The 24,978-nt window shown below is 40.8% G+C and overlaps 2 pseudogenes; one reads left to right on the forward strand and one right to left on the reverse strand.

Annotated features, from left to right (window-relative positions):
• Nucleotides 1-18,832: 18,832 nt before the first annotated feature.
• LOC149991525 (small nucleolar RNA SNORA1) lies at nucleotides 18,833-18,959 on the reverse strand (annotated as a pseudogene).
• Nucleotides 18,960-21,228: 2,269 nt separating this feature from the next.
• Nucleotides 21,229-22,831, forward strand: LOC149991526 (elongation factor 1-alpha 1 pseudogene; annotated as a pseudogene).
• Nucleotides 22,832-24,978: the final 2,147 nt, after the last annotated feature.

The raw sequence follows: 24,978 nt of genomic DNA on the forward strand, positions 1-24,978 counted from the left end.
TAAGTGCTTGATGTTGCTTTGCAGTGATGATGAACGGGGTGATGATAATGCTGAGGGTGAGGATGAGGGTGCTTGTGACTATAATGATTACTATGAAATATCTAGCGAAATCAAACTTCCAGCTTTCCCCTAACATAATTATTTCTGTGTACATCTCTGCTCACCTCTCTGTCTAGACAAAGAAGCTAAAGACATCTTGGTAACAGCTAAGACAACTGCAAGATAAATTCCAGACTAGTGATGCCAGGTGGCACTCAGGGAGGCCAAGGGAGGCCTAAACCCAATACCAGGGTCCAGGTCCTTGTGATGGCACAGGAAAGGATTTGAGAGCAAGCAGGAAAGATTTAACAAAGCACAGTAAATTTATTAAAGTGAAACTGTGCACTCAAGAAGTGAGAGTGGGCAACCTTGAAAAACGAGATGGCCTGATGGGGTCTGGGTAGTGCAAGGACTTTGTTTTTTTTTTAAACATAAGCAAGGTGGGGGGGGCAGGGTGGTCCTTGGCTTTTGATGTTGGTGGGGTAGCTGCTGAGGCGACTCGTCCTCAGCCCTCCTCTCCAGATAATGATATCTTTTTTGGTCCTCCTGGGACTATCAATAAATACAAATTTATTTATTTATTAAAGATTTTTATTTATTTATTTTTTAGAGAGGGGAAGTCATAAAGAAAGAGAGGGAGAGAAACATCAATGTGTGGTTGTCTCTCATGCTCTCTCAACTGGGGACCTGGCCCACAATCCAGGCATGTGCCTGACTGGGAATTGAACCAGCAACACTCTGGTTCACAGGCCGGCACTCAATCCACGGAGCCACACCAGCCAGGGCACAAATTTGTTATAAAAATATTATAATGGCTCTGATGGTCACTTTTAGGTCAACATGGTTACTTAGTCTGGTTTAGACTAGTTTTTGTTTGTCTCAACTGCAGGATATTGGGGAGAAGGAAGTGGGGGATGGGGGGCGGTGGCAGGTGGTTACTCGAAGTCACATCCATGATGTTCCAGCCAGGACAGAAGAGGGGAGGGGTAGAGCTTGAGGCCTTTGCTCCCTATTCTAACTTTACTGCCTCACTAGTGCTTTTCAGATTTTAATATGCAAAAGAATACCATAGGGAATGTTGCTAAAGTAGGTCTCAAGACTGAGATTTTGAATTTCTTTTCTTTTCTTTTCTCTTTTTTTTCTTTTCTTTTTATTTCTTTTAATTGTATGGACTCACATAATGGGCATATATCATATGGCTATTGAAGTTTTAATATGTTAAAATTTCAGCTTTAATGCAGTATAATTGACATAAAAATTGTAATATATTTAAAGTGTACCTCATGATGATTTGATACACATATACATTTTAAAGAATTCTCCCCATCTAGTTAATTAAAAGAGTCTGCATTCTGCCCTGGCTGGTGTGGCTCAGTGGATCGAGTGTCGTCCTGCAAACCAAAGGGTTGTCAGTTTGATTCCCAGTCAGGGCACATGCCTGAGTTGTGGGCCAGATCCCCAGTTGAGAGAGCATGAGAGACAACCACACATTGACGTTTCTCTCCCTCTCTGTCTCCTTCCCTTATGCTCTCTCTAAAAATAAAATAAATACAATCTTAAAAAAAGATTCTGCATTTCTAACAAGCTCCTATGTAACAATAATGCTACTGGTCTGAGGATCAAGGATTCAGATCAAGGTTTGGCAAAATTTCTCTGGAAAAGGCAAGGTAGAAAACATTGTGGACTTTGAGGATGTATAGTTGCCTATTACTGCTGAAACAAATTACTACAAATTCAGTAGCCTAAAACAACACTCATTTGTAATCTCATAATTCTTTGGTTCAAAGTCCAGCACTGAGAGGCTCAGCTGGTTAATGTCATCAGTTTTCAGATGAAGACCCTGATGTGTGGCTTCCCTGCTTGGATTAAGGATCCCAAGGCTAGACTGTGACTGTGCAGGGGAGAGGCCCTTTCCGGAGCATCATCTACTTTGCTTTCTTCGTTCAAGGCTCTCATTAAAGACTTTTAGTCTTGACCTTAGAGTTTTTGGTGGGTGAGGAATGGAGAGAGCTTTGCCTTTGCAAGGTGACTGGAAAATGAGGATTTCAATCTTGGCTTCCACATTTACTAGCTGGGTGCTAGTATTAACTATTTCTGTCCCCCAGTTTACTCATCATCTGGGTAGGATTAATACTAGCAGTTATGGGGTTACATACAATGATAGTTGAAACACCTAGCAGGACCAAGCCCAAGATGAGTGCTGAATAGAAATGCTACAAGTGGATCATTCCCCACCCTCAACTAACTGGAACTCTTAAAAGTAACAAATCCAAATCCCAGCATTGACTGACTTGTGTGACCCTATGGCTTAACCTCTAAGCTCATTTTTCTCACTTGTAAAAGGGAAGATTGTGAAAATATGGGTAGAAGGGTTCCATAAGCAAACATAGGTGAAATGTTCAAGGGAAGGGAACAAACAATACTTACCCTCAAAGCTCCTGGGATGCCGGAGATGGGAGTATTCCACAAAGTGGCTTCTGTAGACACAAAGCCTGTTTCTGGGTCCCAGGGAGGGCCTAGAGGGGTTGGGAACTTCCTGACAACTGTGTCCCTGGGAATCCAGGAGGCATGTTGCTCTACCTGTTCCTTCCCCAACCTGAGTTCAGGATTAAAAGTTCTTAAGGAAGACCTAGCAGTAGTGTAGGCTCCATGTCCAGCCTGGGTTGGGAAAGGGAAGGTGGGGAGCCCACTAACAAAGAAAAATATTCCTGATACATTGAATTATTTAAAAGATAAAATGAATTCATGATACTTGTTTTACTTCAGACCAAATAAATCTTTTGCCTTTTACCAAAAACCAAGGAGATCACAGTGTGTTTAAGAGTAGTGAGGAAAAGTGATCAGTTGTAGCCCCAGGATCAGTGTCACCAATCCCATCACAGAGGCAGTTGTAGGTCATGTGGAAGTGTGTAAGAAGTGCTAAGAAGAAGAAGAAAAAAGATGAATATGGTAATATAAAGCCATTTTAAGGAGAAAGACAATGGAAGATGGAAAGATGGTGGTATTTACCTGTAGTTAAATACTGTATAGGCAAATGTGTCTGGGATTGTTCATAGGGGGAAGGAATTGGTCCTTAAAATAAAAGGAAAATAGAGTGGGTTATTCATCGGTTATTGCTACAATCTTATTGTAAAACAAACCACCTCAAAATCTAGTGGCTTAAACAATCATTTCTTTTCATTCGCACATCTCAGGCTGGGCTCAGCTGGGCTCTGCTCAGAGGTCTGCTCCATCCCCAGAGCATGTAATTCTCATGGTGATGGCCAGTGAAAGGGAAGCAGCCCAGCTGCACAAGCCCATTTCAAGGCCCTGCTTGTATCACTTTTACTAATATCCCTTTTGCCAAAATGAATTACTTGGCTGAGGCTAAATTGAAGGAGTGGAAAAATAGATTCCATCTCTAGCGAGAGGAACCGCAAAGCTACACAGCAAGGGATGTGGAGATAGGGAGGGAGAAGAAGATGGGAACAGCAATGCAGCCTACCACAAAAGGAATCAATTAGCAAGGGGGAAAAAAAGATATATATTTTTTTCTCATTAGAAAGCAAGTCATCCTAATCATCTGTTTTTGAAGATTTACACTTTTATTTTTCCAAATAGACAGTTGGGCAAAATCTTTCTGGTACATGTTCTTAGCTGCCAGCCATTTCCTCTCTGCCAAGCCACGTCACACAGGAGGCAGGATAAGATAAAGATAGGTTGGGTAGTGTAATAATTTAGAATACAATTAAATTTTGGTTCCGCTACTTACCGGCTGTGTGACCCTGGGCAAATCACTTAACATGCCTATATCTCGATATCTTCACCTGTAGAGTGGGGATGATAATAATGGAATCTCCTGCACAACTATGAAGATGAAGTGAGTCAACTTAGAATAGTACTTGGCACATAGGTAGTACTATGTAAGTGTTCACTATTATTATTACTCTTACAATTCCAGGAACCCACAGCTCTAAAGCCAAGTAGTGATTAAGCTACCCTCAGTTGGCCCTCCTAAAAGATTTTAAGTATTGCCTTATTTTTATTTTTATTTTTTTAAATGTTTTTTATTGATTATATTGTTACAACAGTTCCAATTTTCTCCCCCTTGCTCCCCTCCACCCAGCACCCTCCTGCCCCAGCAATCCCCCCCAAGTCCATACCCCTGGTTCGTAAAAATTAACTATCGCGCCCCTCTCAAGTATTAGGACCTTTTGTAATCTTGTAAAGGACAATGGGCGAAGGTCTCAAGCTCCTCTAGCTGCTTCAAGCTGGACATGGTCGTCGTCCTACCTACCCTTGGGTCCAGAAATCCCTAATAAGAGTGGGGACGTGGAGGGGAGGGTGGCCTTCTCACATGGGGAAGGATATGCAGACTCCAGGTCAGTTGGCTGTCTCCGGTCAACGGCGTGCTTAGTTTAACAGGCTGGTGTCCTTGTTGTGTTCTGAGGGCAACAGAATTGGCGAAAAGGGTTAAAGGACATCATTCAATCCATAACTACTAGATGACAAAAGGCAGGGATTAATTTTTCAATGTTCCATATTAGGGAAAAAAAAAAAGGGCTTCTTTGTAAGAAGGTGTGCTAGGCACATCTCACTTGTCCAAAACCCTTTTGCCCATTATACTTAGTTTGGACTGAGGTAAATAGTTTAGGTTTTCCCCCTCTCAGACCTCTGGGCCCTTTCTGTCCAAGCCATTAGGATAGAAGAGAGAAACCCATTTTAAAGTGAAGCCCACAGACCACCCCATTCTTCACCAACCCAGCCATTTAGTTCAGCCAAACTGTTGAGTCTCAGGAGGCAGCGCTGCAGAGAGGATTAAGTGAGGCTTATGCGTACAGACAATCACTCAGGTAATGCGATCATAGGCTTATGTCCTTTGAAAACAGAAAACACATGTTAATTTATGTAACATAACCCACAAACAAGTCTCTAAATCTGTAAGACTGTCTTATTGGGAAGACATCCAGTTGCAAGGCACTTGAAATTCTATTTGCCTGCAACTTGAATATCTTTGATGATATCACAGACATGGTTTAATTTTCAAGTGAAACCATATTTTAAATGAGAAGAAACTTTTAAGACCGATAGTTGCCCTATTTTATACTCTACTACTGATCATTGTGATATTCCTTGAATAATAATTTTTCTCCCTAAGGTTACCCTCCTTGTCTTTAAAGGGACTACATTAAGTCCATTTTTAATTTATCCTGTTTGTTTGCATAAACATAACAAGAGCAGCAAATGATCACTTATGATCTTTAGTTCTGCTTTGCTGGAACTTACCCAAGGAATATTTGGGGTGACCTTCAGTCTGTTCTTCAGGGCACAGAAGCTGAGCCACATATCTGGCATTCATCCTTGCCTGTATATACCTGTCCTTTCCAAGTCTTTCTGGTTTTTCATTGTGCCTTAAGGTCCCTTCTAGCCATCTTTCAGGAAAACAACCTTCGTTCCTTCCCTGGAAAGATTGCTGTGGACCGCACAACCAACCATGGTACCAGGCCTTTTATCTCACGGGCTTTAATTACCTTTGAAAGTCATTCCCAGTTCCTCAGGGCTTTTTGGTAACAATCTGAGCCCAAGTATGTTTCCTTTAGGCTTGACATTCCAGTCAAAGACTTGGTCAAAAAAAAAAAAAAAAAAAAGGAACCTCTATTAACAACTGGTCTTATTTTTCTATGCAAAGAAACTTATGTCATTACTTACTTGTTTAGAATGCCAAACTCTGGAGGGATCAAATAGGGAGAAAAATATACAACGTGAAGGAAAATCTTTGTCCTAATATTCACTGAACTGGCATTTCCATTCTTCATATTTTCATTTTTCCCCCACTAAAAAAAATTTTTTTGTTTGTTTTTCCATTACAGTTGTCTCAGTTTTTTACCCCTCTTGCTTCCCTGCACCCTGTCGCACACTTCCCCCACATTTAGTCTCCACTCAGTTGCCCATCTCTGTGGGTCATTCATATATATATATATACTTTTTTTTTTACCTGACCCTTCCCCTTTTTACACCCTTCTCTTCCTTTCCCGCTCCCCCCTTGTTACTGTTAGTCTACTTCTTGTTTACATACCTCTGGTTCAATTTTGCTCATTTGTTTGTGTTGTTCATTAGTTTCCTGTAATAGGTGACAGCATAAGATATTTTTCTTTTGTTGCCTGGCTTATTTCACTAAGCATAATTTTCTCTAGTTCCATCCATGTTGTTGCAAATGGTAGAAGTTCCTTCTTTCTTTCTGCTACATAGAATTCCATTGTGTAAATGTTCCATAGTTTTTTGATCCACTCATCTACAGATGGGCATTTAGGTTGTTTCCAGCACTTGGCTATTGTAAATAGTGCTGCTAAGAACATTGGAGTGCATAGGTTCTTTTGAATTGGTGTTTCAGGATTTTTTGGATATATTCCTAGCAATGGAATGGCTGGTTCAAAAGGCAGTTCCATTTTTAGTTTTTTGAGGAAATTCCAAACTGTTTTCCATAGTGGCTGCACCAGTCTGCATTCCCACCAGCAATGCACCAGGGTTCCCGTTTCTCTGCATCCTCTCCAGCACAAGTTGTTTGTTGATTTGTTGATGATGGCCATTCTGACTGGTGTGAGGTGTTATCTCATTGTGGTTTTTATTTGCATCTCTCTGATGGCTAGTGATGTTGAGCATACTTTCATATATCTATGGGCCCTCTGTATTTCTTCTTTGGAGAAGTGTTTGTTCAGGTCCTTTGCCCATTTTTTAATTGGGTTGTCTGTCTTCTTGGTGTTGAGTCGTATGAGTTCTTTATATATTTTGGAGATCAATCCCTTGTCTGAGATGTCATTGGCGAATATATTTTCCCATATGGTTGGTTTCCTTTGCATCTTGCTGATGTTTTCTTTAGCTGAGCAGAAACTTTTTAGTTTGATGTAGTCCCATTTGTTTATTCTTTCCTTTATTTCCCTTGCCTTAGGAGATATATCAGTGAAAATGTTGCTACGTGGGATATCTGAAATTTTCCTGCCTATTTTTTCCTCTAGGCCTTTTATGGTATCACGGCTTACATTTAAGTTTTTGATCCATTTTCAGTTTATTCTGGTGTATGGTGTGAGCTGGTGGTTTAGTTTCATTTTTTTGCATGTCCCTGTCCAGTTCTCCCAACACCATTTGTTGAAGAGGCTCTTTTCACTCCATTTGATGTTCTTTCCCCCTTTGTCAAATTTTAGTTGACCATATGAACCTGGGTTTATTTCTGGGCTCTCTATTCTGTTCCATTGATCTATATGTCTGTTTTTATGCCAGTACCAGACTGTTTTGATTACCGTGGCCTTGTAGTATAGTTTGATATCAGGTATTGTGATTCCTCCTACTTTGTTCTTCCTCAAAATTGCTGTGGCTATTCGGGCTCTTTTTTGGTTCCATATAAATTTTTGAAATATTAGTTCTAGGTCTGTGAAATGTTGCTGGTATTTTAATAGGAATTGCATTGAATCTATAAATTGCTTTGGGTAGTATGGACATTTTAATGATGTTGATTTTTCCCATCCATGAGCATGGTATATGCTTCCATTTATTTGTATCTTCTTTAATTTCTTTCTTCAGTGTTATGTAGTTTTCTGTGTACAGGTCTTTTACCTCTTTGGTTAAGTTTATTCCTAGGTATTTTATTTTTCTTGTTGCTATGGTAAATGGGATTTTTCTTTCAGTTTCTATCTCTGAGTTTTCTTTTTTTTTTTAATGTTTTTTATTGATTATATTGTTACAACAGTTCCAATTTTCTCCCCCTTGTTCCCCTCCCCCCAGCACCCCCATCCCCCAGCAATCCCCCCCAAGTCCATACCCCTGGTTCGTAAAAATTAACTATCCCCCCCCTCTCAAATATTAAGACCCTTTGTAATCTTGTAAAGGACAATGGGCGAAGGTCTCAAGCTCCTCTACCTGCTTCAAGCTGGACATGATCGTCGTCCTACCTACCCTTGGGTCCAGAAAACCCTAATAAGAGTGGGGGTGTGGAGGGGAGGGTGGCCTTCCCACATGGGGAAGGATCGTGCAGACTCCAGGTCAGTTGGCTGCCTCCGGTCAACGGCGTGCTTGGTTCAACAGGCTGGTGTCCTTGTTGTGTTCTGAGGGCAACAGATTTGGCGAAAAGGGTTAAAAGACATCATTCAATCCATAACTACTAGATGACAAAAGGCAGGGATTAATTTTTCAATGTTCCATATTAGGGAAAAAAAAAAGTTTCTTTGTAAGAAGGTATGCTAGGCACATCTCGCCTGTCCAAAACCCTTTTGCCCATTATACTTAGTTTGGGCTGAGGTAAATAGTTTAGGTTTTTCCCCCTCTCAGACCTCTGGGCCTTTTCTGTCCAAGCCATTAGGACAGAAAAGAGAAACCCGTTTTAAAGTGAAGCCCACAGACCACCCCATTCTTTCCCAACCCAGCCATTTAGTTCAGCCAAACCGTTGAGTCTCAGGAGGCAGCGCTGCAGAGAGGATTAAGTGAGGCTTATGCGTACAGATAATCACTCAGGTAATGCGATCATAGGCTTATGTCCTTTGAAAACAAAAAACACGTGTTAATTTATGTAACATAACCCGCAAACAAGTCTCTCAATCTGCAGAAGAAACTTTTAAGACGGTTAGTTGCCCTGTTTTATACTCTACTACTGATCATTGTGATTTTCCTTGAATAATAATTTTTCTCCCTAAGGTTACCCTCCTTGTCTTTAAAGGGACTACATTAAGTCCATTTTTAATTTATCCTGTTCATTTGCATAAACATAACAAGAGCAGCAAATGATCACTTATGATCTTTAGTTCTGCTTTGCTGGAACTTACCCAAGGAATATTTGGGGTGACCTTCAGTCTGTTCTTCAGGGCACAGAAGCTGTGCCACATATCTGGCATTCATTCTTGCCTGTACACACCTGTTTTTTCCAAGTCTTTCTGGTCTTTCCTTGTGCCTTAAAGTCCCTTCTAGCCATCTTTCAGGAAAACAACCTTCGTTCCTTCCCTGGAAAGATTGCTGTGGACCGCACAACCAACCATGGTACCAGGCCTTTTATCTCACGGGCTTTTATTACCTTTGAAAGTCATTCCCAGTTCCTCAGGGCTTTCTGGTAACAATCTGAGCCCAAGTATGTTTCCTTTAGGCTTGACATTCCAGTCAAAGACTTGGTCAAAAAAAAAAAAAAAAAAAACCTCTGTTGACAACTGGTCTTATTAGTTCTATGCAAAGGAACTTATGTCATTATTTACTTGTTTAGAATGCCAAACTCTGGAGGGATCAAATAGGGAGAAAAATATACAACGTGAAGGAAAATCTTTGTCCTAATATTCACTGAACTGGCATTTCCATTCTTCATATTTTCATTTTTCCCCCACTAAAAAATTTTGGTTTGTTTTTCCATTACAATTGTCTCACTTTTTTAGCCCTCTTGTTTCCCTGCACCCTGTCCCTCCCCTCCCCCACATTTAGTCCCCACTCAGTTGCACCTGTCTGTGGGTCATTCATATATATATATATTTTTTAACTTGACCCATCCCCTTACACCCTTCTCTTCCTTTCCCGCTCCCCCCTTGTTACTGTTAGTCTACTTCTTGTTTACATAGTTCTGGTTCAATTTTGCTCATTTGTTTGTGTTGTTCATTAGTTTCCTGTAATAGGTGACAGCATAAGGTATTTTTCTTTTGTTGCCTGGCTTATTTCACTAAGCATAATTTTCTCTAGTTCCATCCATGTTGTTGCAAATGGTAGAAGTTCCTTCTTTCTTTCTGCTACATAGAATTCCATTGTGTAAATGTACCACAGTTTTTTGATCCACTCATCTACAGATGGGCACTTAGGTTGTTTCCAGCACTTGGCTATTTTAAATAGTGCTGCTATGAACATTGGAGTGCATAGGTTCTTTTGAATTGGTGTTTCGGGATTTTTTGGATATAATCCTAGCAATGGAATTGCTGGTTCAAAAGGCAGTTCCATTTTTAGTTTTTTAAGGAAATTCCAAACTGTTTTCCACAGTGGCTGCACCAATCTGCATTCCCACCAGCAATGCACCAGGGTTCCCGTTTCTCCGCATCCTCTCCAGCACAAGTTGTTTGTTGATTTGTTGATGATTGCCATTTTGACTGGTGTGAGGTGGTATCTCATTGTGGTTTTAATTTGCATCTCTCTGATGGCTAGTGATGTTGAGCATACTTTCATATGTCTATGGGCCCTCTGTATGTCTTCTTTGGAGAAGTGTTTGTTCAGGTCCTTTGCCCATTTTTTAATTGGGTTGTCTGTCTTCTTGGTGTTGAGTCGTATGAGTTCTTTATATATTTTGGAGATCAATCCCTTGTCTGAGATGTCATTGGCGAATATATTTTCCCATATGGTTGGTTTCCTTTTCATCTTGCTGATGTTTTCTTTAGCTGAGCAGAAACTTTTTAGTTTGATGTAGTCCCATTTGTTTATTCTTTCCTTTATTTCCCTTGCCTTAGGAGATATATCAGTGAAAATGTTGCTACGTGGGATATCTGAAATTTTCCTGCCTATTTTTTCCTCTAGGACTTTTATGGTGTCACTGCTTACATTTAAGTCTTTGATCCATTTTGAGTTTATTCTGGTGTATGGTGTGAGCTGGTGGTCTAGTTTCATTTTTTTGCATGTCCCTGTCCAGTTCTCCCAACACCATTTGTTGAAGAGGCTCTTTTCATTCCATTTGATGTTCTTTCCCCCTTTGTCAAATATTAGTTGACCATATGAACCTGGGCTTATTTCTGGGCTCTCTATTCTGTTCCATTGATCTATATGTCTGTTTTTATGCCAGTACCAGACTGTTTTGATTACCGTGGCCTTGTAGTATAGTTTGATATCGGGTATTGTGATTCTTCCTACTGTGTTCTGCCTCAAAATTGTTGTGGCTATTCGGGCTCTTTTTTGGTTCCATATAAATTTTTGAAGTATTTGTTCTAGGTCTGTGAGATATGTTGCTGGTATTTTAATAGGGATTGCATTGAATCTATAAATTGCTTTGGGTAGTATGGACATTTTAATGATGTTGATTCTTCCCATCCATGAGCACAGTATACGCTTCCATTTATTTGTATCTTCTTTAATTTCTTTCTTCAGTGTTATGTAGTTTTCTGTGTACAGGTCTTTTACCTCTTTGGTTAAGTTTATTCCTAGGTATTTTATTTTTCTTGTTGCTATGGTAAATGGGATTTTTCTTTCAGTTTCTATCTCTGAGTTTTTATTGTTGGTGTATAAAAATGCCTTCGATTTCTTAATATTGACTTTGTATCCTGCTATTTTGCCGAATTCACTTATTAGGTTGAGTAGTTTTTTTGTGGAGTCTAAAGGATTTTCTATGTACACTATTATGTCATCTGCAAATAATGACAGTTTAACTTCCTCTTTTCCAATTTGGATGCCTTTTATTTCTCTTTCTTGTCTGATTGCTGTGGCTGGAACTTCCAAGACTATGTTGAATAGGAGTGGAGAGAGCGGACATCCTTGTCTTGTTCCTGATCTCAGGGGGAATGCTCTCAGTTTTTGCCCATTGAGTATGATGTTGGCTTCAGGTTTCTCATATATGGCCTTTATTATGTTGAGGTATGCTCCCTCTATTCCCATTTTGCTGAGAGTTTTTATCATAAATGGGTGTTGTACTTTATCAAATGCTTTTTCCGCATCTATTGCTATGATCATGTGGTTTTTGCCTTTCATTTTGTTTATGTGGTGTATCACGTTTATTGATTTGCGAATATTAAACCATCTTTGCATCCCTGGGATGAATCCTACTTGATCATGGTGTATGATCTTTCTACTGTGTTGCTGGATCCGGTTTGCCAATATTTTGTTGAGGATTTTAGCATCTATGTTCATCAGCGATATTGGCCTGTAGTTTTCTTTCTTTGTTGTGTCTTGACCTGGTTTTGGAATTACGGTTATACTGGCTTCATAGAACGAGTTTGGGAGTCTTCCCTCTTCTTGTATCTTTTGGAATAGTCTGAGGAGGATAGGAGTTAGTTCTTTCCTAAATATTTTGTAGAATTCTCTTGTGAAGCCATCCGGTCCTGGGCTTTTGTGTGTTGGGAGTTTTTTGATTACTGCTTCAATTTCACTAGCTGTTATTGGTCTATTCAGACTTTCTGCTTCTTCTTGGTTCAGTTTGGGAAGACTATAGTTTTCCAGGAATTTGTCCATTTCCTCTAGGTTGTCAAATTTCTTGCCATACAGTTGTTCATAATAATTTCTTATAATTCTTTGTATTTCTGTTGTATCAGTTGTGATTTCTCCTCTTTCGTTTCTGATTTTATTTATTTGGGTCCTCTCTCTTTTTTTCTTGATGAGCCTGACTAAAGGCTTGTCAATTTTATTTATCTTTTCAAAGAATCAGCTCCTAATTTTGTTGATCTTTTGAATTGTTACTTTAGACTCTATGTCATTTAATTGTGCTCTGATCTTGATGATTTCCTTCCTTCTACTTGATCTGGGCTTTGCTTGTTGTTCTTCCTCTAGTTCTTGTAGCTGTAGGGTTAAATTTTTTATTAGAGATTCTTCTAGCTTTTTTAGGTAGGCTTGTATTGCTATGAAGTTTCCTCTTAAGACTGCTTTCGCTGTATCCCATAGGTTTTGGGTTGTTGTGTGTTCATTATCATTAGTTTCCAGAAACTTTTTGATTTCTTCCTTGATGTCATTATTAACCCATTCGTTATTTAATAGCATGTTATTCATTCTCCATGAGTTTGAATGTTTTTGAGTTTTTTCCTTGAGGTTGATTTCCAATTTTAAGCCATTGTGATCTGAGAAGATGCTTGATATAATTTCAATTTTCTTGAATTTATTGAGGCTTGTTTTGTGTCCTACCATGTGGTCTATCTTTGAAAATGTTCCATGTGCTCTTGACAAATATGTATATTTTGCTTCTTTGGGGTGAAAACTTCTATATATATCGACTAAGTCCATTTGATCTAAAGTGTTGTTCAGTGCCTCAATATCTTTGGTGTTTCTTTGCTTTGAAAATCTGTCCATTGTTGACAATGGGGTGTTAAAGTCCCCTACAATGAGTGTGTTGCTGTCTATATCTTTCTTGGAGTCTTTCAAAATTTTCCTTATATATTTGGGTGCTCCTAAGTTGGGTGCATATATATTTATAAGGGTTATATCTTCTTGATGGATTTTTCCCTTAAGTATTTTGAAATGCCCTTCTTTGTCTCTTTTTATTGACTTTGCTGTGAAATCTGTTTTGTCTGATATAAGTATTGCTACCCCGGCTTTTTTTTCATGCCCATTTGCTTGAAATACTTTTTTCCATCCCTTTACTTTCAGTCTGTGTAGATCTTTTGTTCTAAGGTGTGTCTCTTGTAGACAGCATATATGTGGGTCATTCTTTCTAATCCATTCAGCTACCTTATGTCTTTTAATTGGAGCGTTTAATCCATTTACATTTAAGGTTATTACCGATAAGTACTTATTCATTGTCATTTTTCCCCTTTGTACTCGTGTTCTTCTCTGTCTCTCTCTGTTTCTTTATCTTCTTAGAGCAGACCCTTTAGCATCTCTTGCATTGCTGGTTTGGTGGAGATGCATTCTTTTGGTCTTCCTTTGTCTGAGAAACTCCTTATTTCGCCTTCCATTTTGAATGAGAGCCTTGCTGGGTAGAGTATTCTTGGTTGTAGGCCTTTGTTTTTCATTGCTTGGAATATTTTTTGCCATTCCCTTCTGGCTTGTAGTGTTTCTGCTGAGAAATCTGAGGATAGCCTTATTGGAGCTCCCTTGTATGTTATTAGTTGTTTCTCTCTTGCTGCTTTTAGGATTCTCTCTTTGTCTTTGAATGTTGCCATTTTAATTATGATGTGTCTTGAGGTGGTCCTGTTGGGGTTCATCTTCATTGGGACCCTCTGTGCTTCCTGGATTTGCATGACTCCTTCTCTCCTCATGTGAGGGAAGTTTTCTGTCATTAGTTTTTCAAAGAGGTTTTCTATCCCTTGCTCTTCTTCTTCTCCTTCTGGAATTCCTATGATACGGATATTATTACGTTTCATGTTGTCCTGCAGTCTTGTTCAGTCTTTTTTCATTTTGTTGCATTGTCTGGGAGTTTTTGTGTACGTTGTCCTCCAGCTCGCTGATCCGATCTTCTGCTTCCTCTAGCCTGCTTTTAATTCCTTCTACTGTGTTCTTCAATTCAGAGATCGTATTCTTCATTTCCTCCTGGCTCTTATTGATAGCTTCCATGTCCTTTTTGATGCTGGTATACTTCTCAGTAAGTTCCTTATAGTTCTTCTGGAGTTCACTGTAGTTTTTCTGGAGTTGTTTGTAGTTTCCGCTGAGCTCATTTAGCTTCTCCATAATCCATGTTTTAAATTCCGTATCTGATATTTTGCTCCCCTCTATTTCATTTAGCACTCTTTCTGGGGATTCTACCTTTCCTTTTGATGGGTGGTTGTTTCTCTGTCTCCCCATTTTTGTGATTCCTTTTGTTTGTTGGTGCTTCTTAGAGTGATCTGTTCTTCCTGGTTCTGCCTCTGGTAGCGTCAGATCATGTACCAGACTGGCCCTAGGCAGCCTATTGGAGACTTCCAGTGATCTACTGCCTTTGTCTGTCTTCTTTAGTTGTTACTATACTCAATCTGTGGTTGGCCGTCAGTCTTAAGGACCGTGGGTGTGGCAACTTAATTCCTGTATGCAGGGCTTTTATTTCCCCTTAGTATGACGCCACTTGGAGGGGAATGGTCTGTCTGCTGACTGGGGCTGAGTCAGCACTGGCTGGTCCTGCGAGGGGGTTACTGTAGCTTCCACTTACTCCTCCGCCCTCCTGGATCTCCGTCTGTGTTGTCCTTGATGATATTTCTTTAATCTGTCTGGTTGTATTTCAGCTACTTTTTGGTGGATCTTTTTCTCTGGTTAGTTGATTGAGAGTCACTCTGCCCACCTTGTCTTGAGATCTTTTGTGAAGGTGCTGCTAAAACATAATCACACAACCCAGGCAAGAAACCCACACCCTCCAATGTCTCCCCCAAATACAATCTCACTATAGGCTGCAAATGAGCCCGTGTTAATATACTTGTAGAGATACTGGGACTCTTATTTCATAGGAGAAACAGAAAGGAGTTGTTTTAAATGAAGGAAGGGTAATTTTTGAGCTGGAAGTTGATAGAGTATTAATATTAGCAATTGGGATCAAGGTTATGTAAGAGAGCAATTAACACTTACACTGTATGTTTGAAAAGGAGGAGAGGGTTACAGTGTGGAGTGAGAAAGTGGAAGTGTATAGTATTAGGATTATATAATCGGTATATACTATATGATTAGCGTGGGAGGTAGGGTAGACACAACAGACATCCAGGTAGACAGATGGCCAGAAATTGAAAGAGAGGGCTGGGGAGGTTAGAAGGTAGGAAACAGATTGAGAGAGAATTTTTTAAGGATAAAAATACAGAGTAGAAAATAGCAAGACAGGAAGGGAGAGAGGAAAGAGAGAGAGAAAGTAGAGAAGAGAAGGGTAGGAGAGAGAACGAAAGAAGAAGGGGAGGTAGAAGAGAGGGGACTGGATTAAAATTCTTTTTTAAATTATATATTATAAAAAAGATTAGGAGATTAAAACATGATATAAAATTGCAAGATAGAGAGAAAGGGTGAATATAGAGAGAGAGGAATAGGAGATAGGAAAGCAAGAGGATTTGGGAGGAAAAGAGCTCAGAGGAGGGAAGGAAATCAGGAGGAAGAGGAGATATTCGGGAGGGGAGGATTGAAATTGAAGAGTTGGCAAAAGATAGGATGAAAGAGAGAAATACAAGAGATAGAGAAAGAAGTGAGGGGATGGGGTAGAAAAAGAGAAGGGTTAAGAGTGGGAGAGTAAAGGGAGAGGGGGATAGATTAGAATTATAATTTGAATATTAAGAGATTAGAATATAAAGTGGAATAGGGAGAGAGAGAGAATATGTATAGGGAGAGAAGGAAAATAAGGACAAGAGATGAAAGAAAAACGAATGTAGACTGAAGAGGGACAAAATAAAGAAAGAAATTTAATAAAGTTGAAGGTGCGTAGCACAGAGAAAGGAGAGGGTGAGAAAGGGAGAGAACTTAAAATTATAAAATTAACTGAGAATAGGATGAAGGGGAGACATGCTAAGGGGAGAGAAGGGAGGGAAGAGGAGGGGAGAAAAGGAGAGAGAATAAGAAGGGACTGCCGGTAGGGGTTAGAGAGAGAGTGAGAGATAAAAGAATGAGCATTTTAACTCAATTCAACTTTTATGCACAGTCTCTGGGTATTTTTGGTTTGTTTGTTTTTTTGTTTTTCCTTGCTTCCTTCCTGAGTCCGCTCCTATTCAAAATTCCATGAGTTTCTAATCTTTTCTGGTTGGTTGGCTGGCTGTGGGAGGGTTCTGCTTGATTCTGGGATTGCTAGTCTTTTTTTTTCGTGGGCCTACCACCGCTCTGCTGTGAGCTGCGTTTAGTTGTCCCCTCCTGAGGCAGCCTCAGCCGTCCTCAGGCTTGTCCAGCTACTCCTTCCCTCTGTTGGTCCAGCCTGTGCCTGCCAGCAATCCCTGCCCTGCCTCCAGTCCTGTCTCTATTCCCAGGCTACAGCTTCTGCTGTCTTCCCTGTCTATATGCCTGCTCACCCTATCTCTCTCCCTGTCTCAAGATCGTCCTTTTGTTCTGCAGGACTCTGGCACAGTCGGTCAAAGTGCCGGGCCCAGTGGCCCTTTCCTGCCCAGGGCCTCTCCCCTAGTCTGGAGCTTTGCAGTGGCTTTCCTGCGTGTGCTTTTCTCCTTGCCCCAAAACTTTCTCTATTCCGAGCTACAGCTTCCGCTGGCTTCCCTGTCTATCGGCCTGCGAACTCTATCTTTCTTCCTGCCACAGCACCGTTCCTTTGTTCTGTAGGATTCTAGTGTGGTCGGTCAGCGCAGCACTCTCCTATCCCAGAGCTCTTTGCCAGTCTGGAGCTCCGCAGCAGCCCTTCCCTGCGGCCCCTTCTCCCTGCCCTAATGTTACAGAAACAGGGGAGTCCAAAAATCCCCAGAGCTTGCAGCTGGGGGATGGGGAGAAGGAAGCAGCTTTTTAATGCCTCCACATGCCTGAGGCTGGTGGCTAGTGTCTCTCTTATGCAAATAGCTTTAATGCATCCAAAGCCTCAGGCAGATGGGAGGAGTCTTGAACCAGGGGACGGTATGGAAAGCACACAGAGCCTACGTAAGGTTCTGTGAATGGTCAGAACTGTTTGCAACGCCCACTGCGTCAGATGACGCAGACATTTTAGCTCAGACTCACTCTCTCTCTCTCTCTCTCTCTCTCTCTCTCTCTCTCTCTCTCTCTCTCTCTTTCTCTCACTTGGGCTCTCACTCGGGCTCTCGCTCTCGCTCTCTCTCTGGCTCTGGTGCTCTCTCTCTCGCTCTCGCTCTCTTTCTCTCTCTCTCTCTCACTCGGGCTCTCACTCTCGCTCTCGCTCTGGCTCTGGTGCTCTCGCTCTCTCTCTCTCTCTCTCTCTCGCGGGCACGCTCGCTCTGGAGCTCTCGCTCTCTCGCTCTCTCATGTGCTCCCTCCACGTGGCTTGGTGAAGGGGCCTTCTCCATGTGGCTTGGAGAAGGGGTCTCCAGGCTGCTTTAAGAGGCTCTCGCCATGCAGTTTTGAGAAGGAGAGAAGATCCATGCGGTTTGCAGGAAGAAGGCAGTTTGCAAGGAGGCTGAAAATCCAGGTGGTTCTGGATTGAGAGCTGGAGGGCACCACAGCACAGAAAGGACCTCCCCGATCATATTGAATGATTGGCAGCTTCTGGTAAAGCTGAACTGTGTTTGGAAAGTAGGGAAACAGTTTCTCTGACTTTCCTAAAACTAGCCTGGTTTAGTAGTGGGGAGGCAAGGATATGTGTTTGTGGGTGTTTTAAAGAGCAGAAGACTTAACAACAGAAATCCGCAAATAATTAAATCTATATAACTGTTAAATAAACTATTCTTTTTCTTTTCACTAAACTCTGGTATTGAGAGTTATAATTTTGGCGGCGGGCAAACGGGCCCCTAACTAAAGAGCCCATGGGTTTGTTTTCAACTGGAGTAGCCCAGGGGTTCTGTAACACTAAAACTGTCTCCCCTCCAGAACCTCCGCCTCCGCTCTCTTCCCTACTTACACACCCTGCGCGTCCTATTTCCCTCCTAGCCCCAGACCGGCCTTTTGTTCTGTGGGATTCTAGCGCGACTAAAGAGCAAACACTGGTTTCAAGAACGCAGTTCTCTCCCGGTCCGGAGTTCCGCAGCAGCTTTTCTGTGCTGCCGTTCTTCTTGCCCCAAAACTGCTCCTTTGTTCTGTAGGGCCCTAGCGCTAGTGCTGGGCTTGCCCGGAGTGCCGAGCTTTTGGTCGGAGGTTGCAGCTGAGGATGTTTCCCTCTAGACTCAGATCACACAGTTTCTCCCAGTCCTGATTGTTCGCTGTTCTCTCCCTCCTCTGGCTTTTTTGGCCAAATCCTCTCCCTAACTCCCTACAAGAATTCACTCCCGGCTAGTGAGCTCTCCGGCTTGATACTGCTAACGCACGGAGTCTCGGAATGACTCAGCCTGCAGTTTGTGATAAACCCCTTTACCCCCCTCCATGCTGCTCCCACGATCTCCTCCCCGTTCACGTTTTCAGATATCCACACTCACTCAGTCACTCCTCTCCGCATTTGTTCCTGGATTCTCTCCTTAACAGGAGCGAGCTGAGAACACTGTCCCTACTTCGCGGCCATCTTACCCCCGCCTCCTGAACTAACTTTAGATATCTATATCTATATATATATTTATAGATATATATATATATAATTATCCATTTTTTATGTTCTTTAACTTATTGGTACAAATTTATTAACAGTATTATCTTCTCTTTTTAATGTTACAAGTCTCATTGTCACCACTGCAATAATTACTGTGACAGAAGCATAACATGTGTCTCATGTAGCCTCATAAATAATTTCTGGACACCAGTATTATCTTATTTTCAAATTTCTACAGTCACTTAATAATAATTACTTTTTTTTCTGAATTTTCTTTTACTTTTTTTTTTTATTCACCAGTCTTGCTAGAGATTGGTCTTCTTTTAATTTGTGAAAAAAAGTTCCATAAGTGTTCTGCATAAAAATATTGTCTGTATTTTTCCTGGAAATTTATTTTGTTATTTTTAGTATCTTTATTGTTGTTTTCTGATTCAAAAAGTAATACCTGCTTAACATTTAAAATTTTCAAAAGTAATTGATGTGTTGAATGTAACAAGTGACTATTTGCTTATTTATTATTAGCTTTAAGAACATGATATTACGGTATATACTGTTTTACCACTTGCTATTACCTTATTTGATATTTTTCCAAATAAATATATTTTACTTAGAGCCAGGTGATTATTAACCTTAATGGTAGCAATATATCTATTTGTGTATTTATTTTTATTCTAAGCACTTTACTATGTTAAATGCATTTAATGCTCATGAAAACTATATCAGGCAGACTATTATCACCATTTTACAGACAAGAAAACTGAACCACAGAGCAGTTAAGACTTGGCCATTTAGGGATGGCCTGTTGGTTCCAGTGGGGAATAGGAGAGAGGGGCACCAAGGTTGCTGGGATGGCCCTGAATAAGCACCGGTTGCCTTGCAGAGTGGATCTTCATGGCCTTGGACTCCATTTTCCTTGGCATCTTGTATGTGTTGTGGGATCCATTATACTGCCTAGAGGAGGCTGAGGACAAAAAGTGCCAGGGCCAGGGCATGTTGGCATTGGGAAGGCTGTGGGTCTGGCTTAGCATCCTGGGCAGGAATCCATTAAACTCAAGCGCCCCTGTCTCTCAGACTTCATCATGGTCATGGCTGTGCTGGATTTCATGTTCATGTAGCTCAACACCCACTCTTTCACCTTGCCATCTACAGCCTGATCTTCAAGGTCTTCAAGAGCAGGAGAGCCCTGAGAGTCAGCCAGGCCATGGCTGCCCACCCTGGTGTGGGGACAGCAAAGGAAGAGGGACACAAGCGTGGGTGCCTAAGGAATGTGTTGTGACCTATTCATGGGATGGGAGAGAAGTAGGCCACGGACTTTAGTCAGCTTCTGATAAGCCTCCTGACACCTATTAGGCTCATTCTCTTCATTTTCTAGATGGGTTAGGACTGTCCCAAGTCACTAGCAAGTCAGTAATCTCCTGCTTTCAGTGTCAGCTCTGGTTCCTGGCACAAATCCAACCTGTGATGAATCAGCTTCCTTCTCAAAGTCTGCCCACAGCTTCTTAACCAGCCTCCAGGAAGTGACTGAAACCTTAGCAGAGACCCTGGAAATAAGCCCCTGTGAGCCTAGCTTGGCCCTGAACAGCCAGTTTTCCTCTTCTCAGTGCCCCAGGCACTGTTCCACTAATCTGACCCCAAACACTTCCAGAACATCATCTTCATCCTCTTCACCTGACTCACCTTCCTGGACAGTGGGGCACAGGGTAGGGCAAGCCCCTTGCTGACTGGAGGGCAGGAGGCTGACTAGGTGGACAGACCATGTGGGATCTCTTACCCTATCTGCAAAGTGGGACTTCTGAGAGTCAGCAAAGAACTGCCAGCTCAAGCAACTTCCTCTCTGCCAGGAACATGGCACATTAACAATAGCAATTTAAACCTAAACAAAATTAATGGATTTGCTGTTATTTTTTCTATAGGCATTAACCTACCCTCTACCATATACATTACTTTCAAGATAAATCTTGCCTATAAAAATTTAATTTTGCTGTTTTGACTTGCAGACATGTATGTTAAAAGACTTTTTGATTGGCTTAATAACAGCTTACAGTCTTTACTACATTGGTTTTGAATTTAATCAATATTGTTTTTAAAGTAATTACTTTCTTTTATCTTTAAAATATTTGGATTTCTCTTTTGGGTTTTAGAAAGCCAATATACTCTCCACGTACTTCTGTCCTAGCTTCTCCAGAGCAAGGGCTTCAGATCTTCCTGTTTATGAGTCTCAAGCCTCAGGCACAGTGCCTGGACCAGAGCAATGACATTATTGTAATCACCATTCATCAAACCTGTGCTGTTATCTAGGCATTGTGCCAAATGTTTTGTGTGCATTATCAAAATTTGTTCAAACAATAATTTTTTGAGACAATAATTACTTTCTGAAAAGTCATCCCTTTTAAATCAAAACTAGAATGAAATACCAGTTCACACTCATTATTATGGCCACCATTAAAAAAAAAAACAAACAGAAAATAAGAAGTGTTGGTGAGGGTGTAAAGAAATCGAAACCCCTTTTTCGCAACGGGTTTGCCGCCAGAACACAGGTGTCGCGAAAACCACCACTACTAAATCAAAGCCAAAATGGGAAAGGAAAAGACTCACATCAACATTGTGGTCATTGGACACGTAGATTCCGTCAAGTCTACCACTTCTGGCCATCTGATCTACAAATGTGGTGGGATCGACAAAAGAACCATTGAAAAATTTGAGAAGGAGGCCGCTGAGATGGGCAAGGGCTCCTTCAAGTATGCCTGGATCTTGGATAAACTTAAAGCTGAACGTGAGCGTGGTATCACCATTGATATCTCCCTGTGGAAATTTGAGACCAGCAAGTATTATGTGACCATCATCGATGCCCCAGGACACAGAGACTTTATCAAAAACATGATTACAGGCACATCTCAGGCTGACTGTGCTGTCCTGATTGTTGCTGCTGGTGTTGGTGAATTTGAAGCAGGTATCTCCAAGAATGGGCAGACCCGTGAGCATGCCCTTCTGGCTTACACACTGGGTGTGAAACAGCTAATTGTTGGTGTTAACAAAATGGATTCCACTGAGCCACCCTACAGCCAGAAGAGATACGAGGAAATTGTTAAAGAAGTCAGCACCTACATTAAGAAAATTGGCTACAACCCTGACACAGTAGCATTCGTGCCAATTTATGGTTGGAATGGCGACAACATGCTGGAGCCAAGTGCTAACATGCCTTGGTTTAAGGGATGGAAAGTCACCCGTAAAGATGGCAACGCCAGTGGAACCACACTGCTTGAAGCTCTGGATTGCATCCTGCCACCAACTCGTCCAACTGACAAGCCTCTGCGTCTGCCCCTCCAGGATGTCTATAAAATTGGTGGTATTGGTACTGTCCCTGTGGGTCAAGTGGAGACTGGTGTTCTCAAACCCGGCATGGTGGTCACCTTTGCTCCAGTCAATGTTACAACTGAAGTAAAGTCTGTTGAAATGCACCATGAAGCTTTGAGTGAAGCTCTTCCTGGGGACAATGTGGGCTTCAATGTCAAGAACGTGTCTGTCAAAGATGTTCATCGTGGCAATGTGGCTGGTGACAGCAAAAATGACCCACCAATGGAAGCAGCTGGCTTCACAGCTCAGGTGATTATCCTGAACCATCCAGGCCAAATCAGTGCTGGATATGCTCCTGTTCTGGATTGTCACACAGCCCATATTGCTTGCAGATTTGCTGAGCTGAAGGAGAAGATTGATCGTCATTCTGGGAAAAAGCTGGAAGATGGCCCAAAGTTTTTGAAATCTGGTGACGCTGCCATCGTTGATATGGTTCCTGGCAAGCCCATGTGTGTTGAGAGCTTCTCTGACTGTCCTCCTCTGGGCCGCTTTGCTGTTCATGACATGAGACAGACAGTTGCTGTGGGTGTCATCAAAGCAGTGGACAAGAAGGCAGCTGGAGCTGGCAAAGTCACTAAGTCTGCCCAGAAAGCTCAGAAGGCTAAATGAATATTATCCCCAACACCTGCCACCCCAGTCTTAATCAGTGGTGGAAGAACGGTCTCAGAACTGTTTGTCTCAATTGGCCATTTAAGTTTAATAGTAAAGGACTGGTTAATGATTACAATGCATCGTAAAACCTTCAGAAGGAAAGGAGAATTTTGTGGACCATTTGGTTTTTTTTGTGTGTGTGGCAGTTAAGTTATTAGTTTTTAAAATCAATACTTTTTAATGGAAACAACTTGACCAAAATCTGTCACAGAATTTTTGAGACCCATTAAAACAAAGTTTAATGAGAAAAAAAAAAAAAAGAAATCGAAACCCTTGTGCACCATTGGTAGGAATATAAAATACAGTATTCCCTCACTATCGTGGGTATTATGTTCCAGACCCCCCAGCAAAATAGGAATCTTACATTTATTCTACACTCTTAAACCTACATAACTTTAGCAACATACATATACAGTATCACAAAATCCTGTGATATAGCAAAAAATCTGAGATAAATAATTAAATATAATATTTTTAAAAATCCCGCGATACAGTGAGGCCGCAATAAGTGAACCACAATATAGAGAGGAACTGTAGTGCAACTGCTATGGCCAACAGTATGGAAGTTCATTAAAAAGTTAAAAATAGAACTAACATATGATCCAGCAATCCAACTTCTAGGTACATATTCAATAGAATTGAGAGCAGGGTCTTGAAAAGGTATTTGCATACTCATGGTAATAGCAGTATTATTCATAAAAGCCAAGAGGTGAAGTAACCCAAGTGTCCATGAATAGATAAACAAATTGTGATATATATATGAATATTTTTTATTGAAGTTTAGAAAAAAAGGAAATCTTGTCACATACTATAACATGGGTGAACCTTGAGGACATTATACTAAGTGAAGTAAACCACTCACAAAAGGACAAATACTGAATGATTCCACTTATATATCTAAAGTAGTCAAACTGCTTTTTTAAGGACACAAAGTTTTCTTTAAATATTTTTTTGGGGAGAAGTAACACCACACTTCTACTCAGGAGATACATTTTTATCAGTACAGAGATCTTTTAATTTTTTTGACACTCATCATTTTATGATTTCCTAGGGAATGGGTTCCAGCAACTCAGGCTCTCTTCCACTGGTTCTCACACACTGTGACTTCTCTGGGAGGAGTAGGCTGATGCTTCAGTTGAACCCAGGTACCTTCTCTTTGGCTTCATTCCTTTTCTGATCATTTTCCTTCACATGTTTTAGGAAGCTATCTTGGCTCTTAGAGTCCCTAATATGCTCAATTAGTACATTAATTCTCTTGGCAAGAATCTTGACCTTAGCTTGTTTGTTTATGACAACACCCACCACATGCTTGGTGACATTGTAGAGCCTTCCAGGTTTGCCATGAGAACATTTGTGGGGCTTTCCTTTTTGAACAGTGTCCATTCTCTTGATGTCTACAATATCACTTTTCTTGTAGATTTTCATGTATATGGCCAAAGGGACAACTCCCTGTTTTCTAAAAACCTAGAGAACAAATAGCAGGTGCCTCTCCTCTTTCCCTTTGTGTTAGTCATTTTGTGAATTACTGGAAAATGGCAGTTCCCCCAGAAAAGGTAAAGTAGTCAAACTCTTCAAAACAAAAAGTAGAAGGGTGGTGGCCAGGTGCTAAGGGAATGAGTAAAAAGGGTGCTCAATGGATACACAGTTACAGATTTGCAAGATGAAAAATTCTGGAAATCTGTTATATAACAATATGAATATAATTAGCATAAAAGAACTGTAAACATAGGTTAAGATGGTCAGTTTTATGTTATGTGTTCTTTACCACAATTTAAAAAAATCAAGCTCTCTCACTTTAAGGATTAAGAAACTAAGATTCAGAGGGTTATATGTCTCATCCAAGTTGTCAGAGCCAACACCGAAGCACTGATTTGAGACCTGAGAGTACTTGTGCCACATAATGTTTTCACTTACTTTAAATGTAGGTTTATTTTCTGTGGAATTTAATAGAATTTGGTGTATTTGAAATTTTTCTCTTACATCTTTTAAAGGGGAAAGTATACCTTTTAATTCTTATTTTTAGTCAGCATGGCAATGATTTGCGTTCCTAAAATGGCTCACTTTGGAACAAAGGCAAAATATGGATGTTTCAAAACCCAGCATTCACTTTTGAATAAAGCGATAGGATAAAAATTAGTGAATGAAATCATTTAGATCTGCAAGTATTGTGTATGGTAATTTTTTGAGATATAATAGACATATAACATTATTTTTCAAGCGTACAACTTAATGGTTCAATATTTTATAGATTGGGA

Source organism: Furipterus horrens, unplaced genomic scaffold, assembly GCF_987537825.1.
Source record: "Furipterus horrens unplaced genomic scaffold, mFurHor1.1.pri manual_scaffold_17, whole genome shotgun sequence".
Classification (NCBI taxonomy): Eukaryota; Metazoa; Chordata; class Mammalia; order Chiroptera; family Furipteridae; genus Furipterus; species Furipterus horrens.